General features: G+C 35.8%; 1 pseudogene; it reads right to left on the bottom strand.

The window, feature by feature from the left end:
- Window positions 1-1,551: 1,551 nt before the first annotated feature.
- Window positions 1,552-2,285, bottom strand: LOC113920464 (annotated as a pseudogene).
- Window positions 2,286-5,527: the final 3,242 nt, after the last annotated feature.

The following is a 5,527-nucleotide window of genomic DNA, read 5'->3' as shown; positions in this document are numbered from 1 at the left end:
TACGAATTAGTTTGACCAACTTCTGGGGTCCTTTCCAGGAATTTATATCCTGTAATTTGGGTTAACACTCCCAAGTCCAGTTTTATATTCCAACTCTCTTGATCAGCATCCTCGGAATCTAGTTTCATGCTTAAAGCTGTAAGTGAAAATTGTGTCTTGTACTTCCTTTGCAGTATAGTCCATTTCTCCTTTATGAGGACCAGTACAACCCTGGATGGGATATACAATGAATTAACCCTGTTTACACCTATTGGTCAAGGCATGAGATGGCAGCAGATCCTAAGGTGAACTGTGGTGGTTTTCTATTGTGTCAAATTACCTAAGAAGAAATCTTCTCTTATGATATATATATATATATATATATATATATATATATATATATATAGTTTAAAAATGTTTCTTTACTGGAGCAAGATTCCTGACCAGTATAGAATGATGTATTTATTAAACAGAAACCTGTGCAGAAACTACTACATATCATCCATCTGTACAGGTTTTGTTTACAATGTACCTATTGATGGAATAGTCCCACTGAATCAAAAAATTCAGAGTTAGGGTAACAAAATTTGACAATATGTTATATAAGTCAAATTTGAAAAGACATATAAAGTATATTTGCTCTGAGAGAAAAGCATCAAATTCTCTCTTTACACATTTTGTAGTTTTATTGTAACAAAGCACCTGGTACACTTCTAATGTTTAAAACTAAGCATTATCTTTCCTATCCAGTGAACCATAAAGAAAATTAAAAATAAATAGGAACAAAATTACAATAGACTATGTCTATTCCAAATAAGATCCTACAGGTTCTGCTGATTCTTCCATTGAGTGGCAAGGCTCAAGTCATCATTATGAGAGAATTTTCTTTCAAAAGTGTCATCTTTAACTGCAAGGATGTCTGTTAAACATCACAACTGAACATGCCACAGGAAAAATCATGTTGTCAAAATGCCCACTAACTCACCCAAACATCTCAAACACACCCTTTTCTGACCTTCTATAATCCCAGGTTTAACGTTTTTTTCTTTCTTTTTTAATCAAGAGAAAGTAGACAAATACATGTTGGTAAGTGCTAACTGTCCATTTTCACATAGAAAGGCAGTGTAATCTCTGAGCCTAATACACAGAGGAAAGAGGAAAACTAGAATTCTATGCACTACTACACAGGGGTCTATTACCCTCCAGGTTCCAGCAGAAATAGGGAAGCAGAGGGTTTTCTTTTTTCCCAGAGCAGAGTGGTGTCAATTCCATAGTTTTTATTAAAGGCTGGAAGGAACAAAAATGAATTTGGAACAGAAAAGGGTAGAGATTCTTTTCCCACTATATTCTGTTCAAGGTATAGCCCACCCCCAAATAAGTTAAGAATCATGGTAAAAAGGACATTCTTTCCTCAAAAACCTCAAAAACAGGATCACAAGGTACAAGAAGAAAACAAAGAAGGAAAAACAAAAAACAACTGCAACTTGTTCCCAGGGATTGGAGACAATTTTAAAAAGTAAGGTTGGAATCCCACCAGTGTTCATTAGTCATCTCCTTCATCATTCTCTCCCCTCACCCATCATCATCTTCATCTTCTTCATCTTCATCTTCCTTCCCTTCTTATCAGTATCTTCCCATCTTTTTTCTTCTTCGTCATTTTCTTCTCCTTTCTCTTATTAATCATCCATGTCAGAAACTATACTGTATTGGATTTGGCCAAATATCATCTTTGATGACCTCTCCTAACTCATTTGCACCTGCATCAAAATGGTCAGTAAATCAGGTTAAGAAATGCTCTGGTTCCTCATGCTGTCTCTTCCTGCTGGCTTTATTTTGTGTATGACTTGAACATTTCGGTCAAATCCTTTCCAAATTTACATTTGATTTCGGTGGACTTTGAAGATGGATTACTACTCTCATTCATATGAAATTCTTTGTAGAGAACTTTGTTTTGGAATAAGGGTTTTCGTGAAAACCAAAAATTGATTCTGTAACCTGATTTAATATCTTCAAATTCTGTGACTTCAACTCTTGTCAAATTGTGCTTCTTCATCCTCCTCCCCAAGCCGGCAGACAGACACTTGTGGATGGTTGACAAATGTGATTCCACCCAAATTTGGGATTATCTTGCTCAATTCGGCCTCTTCTGAAAAAATGGTTGGCAGAGTTTGTTAGATTTCTGTTCTACTTTCAAAATCTCCTCACTGGCTTGTTCATTAAGTCTATTTCATTTGCACTTAATCACATGCTTCTCGCTGTTCTTTTTCTGAGGTCTCGATTCCACCGCGGTTGGAGTTGAGCTCCATTTAGGGGAGCTGGTGCTTACACCACGCTGCTCCTGCAGAGGCTTGAGAGGAGTGCAGCAGGCAGGAGATGAGAAGGGACGGTAAAGAGGACGCCAGCGGCTTCCGCTCAGCCACGCGTGCCTGCGTGCTTGGCCCCGCCTCCTCCAGTGCGCACGCAGCCTTCTCTTCCAGACGCCCACGCTCACAGACTGGCTCCGCGTGCCGTCAGCCTGGTTTCTCCCTTGGGAGGCTTGGTGGAGGCAAGGCTGTGGCAGGCAGGCGTTTAGCTCTTTTTACTCCTCTTGCTCTAGCTCTCTTTTCCCTGTCCTGGGAGCCACCTCCTCCTCACATCAGCAGCAGCGAGGGGTCTTATGGTATCTTAAAGCAGGTATTTTTCTTAATTTTGAAAAAGTAAGTGATAGTTTTTGCCTTTATCGGAGTTAGAAAAGAGGTCCACCCTCTGAACAAATTTTAAAAAGTGTACAATACTGTATTGTTAATTATAGGCATAACATTGTACAGTAGATCTCTAGAACTTATTTATCTTGAATAACTGAAACTCTATACCCTTTGAACAGAACTCTCCATATCCTTTATTCCAGCCCCTAGAAACCACCATTTATTTGTTTCTCAGTTTGACCATTTTAATACTTCATATAGGTGAGATCATTCCTGATTTGCCCTCCTATGACTGGCTTATTTCACTTACCAAAAGGCCTATAGGTTCATGCATGTTATTGCAAATAGCAGAATTTCATTCTTGTTTAAGGCTGAATAATATTATTTTGCATGTAAATGCCTCATTTTCTTTATCCATCAATCTTTGAGTGGTGTCAAAAGTTCAAAAACAGCAGAAGTAAAACCAGTGAATCACCAAAGTAGCAATTTGTCGAAGTTTATTGCACACACACCAAAAAGATAGTTTGTGAACTGGGAGCACTAAAGCCAAAACACAGAAGAAAACTCAGGGATATATTGTTATAAAGCGGCTTATATAGTGAGAAGGCATTAGATGTTTATCCTTTACAGAGATTGGTTATAATATTTTAATTTTCCTAAATGATAGGTAATTCGTCAGTAGTTATTTCATACTAACCTTGGGAGATAGTGTAAGTTTTGTTTATGATTTCCAGAGGCATAAATAAGAAATGACCTGGGTCAAGCTAGTTTTGCAAAATAAGTTTAATTATACTTTGCATGCTAAACTGGTTTTATCTGCTTAGAGTTTTCAATGCTGGTATGTGTTTGTTTTGATTTTAACAGTGGAAATTTAGGTTGCTTCCATAGCTTGGCTATTGTAAATAATACTGCAGTAACCATGGAAGTGCAGATCTTGATTTCAGTTCTTTTGGATACATAGCCTACTTCTGTAGGATTGCTAGAGCTAATGATAGTTCTTTTTTTAATTTTTATTCAGGAAGTATCATACTGTTTCCCACAGTGGCTTCACCATTTTATAGTCCACCAACAGTATTTAGAGTTACAATTTCTCCACATCCTCACCAACACTTGTTATTTTTTATTTTTTAAGATTTTATTTATTTATTTGACAGAGAGAGAGACAGCAAGAGAGGGAACACAAGCAGGGGGAGTGGGAGAGGGAGAAGCAGGCTTTCCGCGGAGCAGGGAGCCCGATGTGGGCCTGGATCCCAGGACCCTGGGACCATGACCTGAGCCTAAGGCAGACGCTTAACAACTGAGCCAACCAGGCGCCCCTTTTATTTTTATTTTTGATAATAGCCATCCTAACAGTTGTGAAGTGACATCTCATTATGATGTTAATTGCCATTTCTCTGATGATTAATAATGTTGGTCTTTTTATATGCTTGTTGGCTATTTGCTTATTTTTGGCAGAGAAATGTCTATTAAGGTTCTTTGTTCAATTTTAATCAAGCTATTTGGCTTATTTTTGTTTGTTGTTTTGGGGGTTTCTTCTGGTTTTTTGTTTTGTTTTTTTTGCTATTGAGTTGAACATCTTCTTTATGTATTTTGAACATTAACCCCATATCAGATATATGATTTGGAAATATTTTCTTCCATTCCATATGTTGTCCTTTCATTGTGCTTATGGTTTTCTTTTTGGGGTAGAAGCTTTTTGCTTTGCTATAATCTCATTTGTCTATTTTTGCTTCTAATGTCTGTTCTTTTGGAGTCATATCCAAGAAATCATTGCCAACAAGACCAATGCCATATGTTTTCTTTTGCCTATGTTTTCTTTTAGAAGATTTATACTTACAGGTTTTATGTTTAAGTCTTTAATCCATTTTGAGTTGGTTTTTGTATATGGTATAAGACATGAGTTTCATTCTTTTGCATATGGATATTCACTTTTCCCAGCACCATTTGTTGAAGAGACTATCCTTATGGGTTCTTGGCACTCTTGGCAAAGAAGAGTTGACAGAATATTTGTTTCTGGGTTTGTTTCTGAACCAACTGATGAACTTGGAGTATTCTCCCACTTATTGTGTCTTCTTTAATTTCTTTCAGCAATATTTTATAATTTTCAAGTTAAATAAATCTTTTATATTCTTAATTATATTTACATTAAAGTATGTTATTCTTTCTGATGCTATTGTAGATGGGATTTTTCTAATTCTTAAAAATTTTCTTCAGTTTTGAATTTTAAGGGAGTTGATTTTACTGTATAGAGATGTAACTGATTTTTGTATGTTGATATTGTATCCTGCAACTTTACTGAATTCATTTATTGAGTCTAACACTTTTTTTTTAGTTGAGTCTTTAGGGTTTTCTATATACAAAATCATGTCATCTGCAAAGAGATATAATTTTACTTTCCAAATTAGGTATCATTTATTTCTTTCTCTTGCTGAATTTCTGTGGCTAGGATTTATAGTACTGTGTGATATGGAATTAGTATCTTTCCATATCATACCTCTTGAGAAGAGGTATCTTTGCCTTGTTCTTGATTTTAGAGGAAAAGCTTTCAGTATTTCAACACTGAGTATGTTAACTGTGAAATTTTACATATGGCCTTTATTATTTTGTTTTAATTTTATTCTCTTCCTACTTTGAGAGATTTTATAATAAAAGTGTATTGAATTTTGTCAAATAATGTTTTTGCATCTGTTGAGATGATCATATACTTTTTATCCTTCATTCTGTTAATGTAGTGTATCAAATTTATTAATTTGCATATGTTGAACCATCCTTGCATCCCATAGATAAATCCTATTTGGTCATGGTGTATGATCCTTATTAAGTGTTGGTGAATTCGGTTTGCTAACATTTTGTTGAGGATTTTT

The sequence above is a fragment of the Zalophus californianus genome, chromosome 3 (genome assembly GCF_009762305.2).
Source record: "Zalophus californianus isolate mZalCal1 chromosome 3, mZalCal1.pri.v2, whole genome shotgun sequence".
NCBI lineage: Eukaryota > Metazoa > Chordata > Mammalia > Carnivora > Otariidae > Zalophus > Zalophus californianus.
The sequence above is the reverse complement of the archived record's forward strand: the minus strand, read 5'-3'. Positions and strand labels throughout refer to the sequence as shown.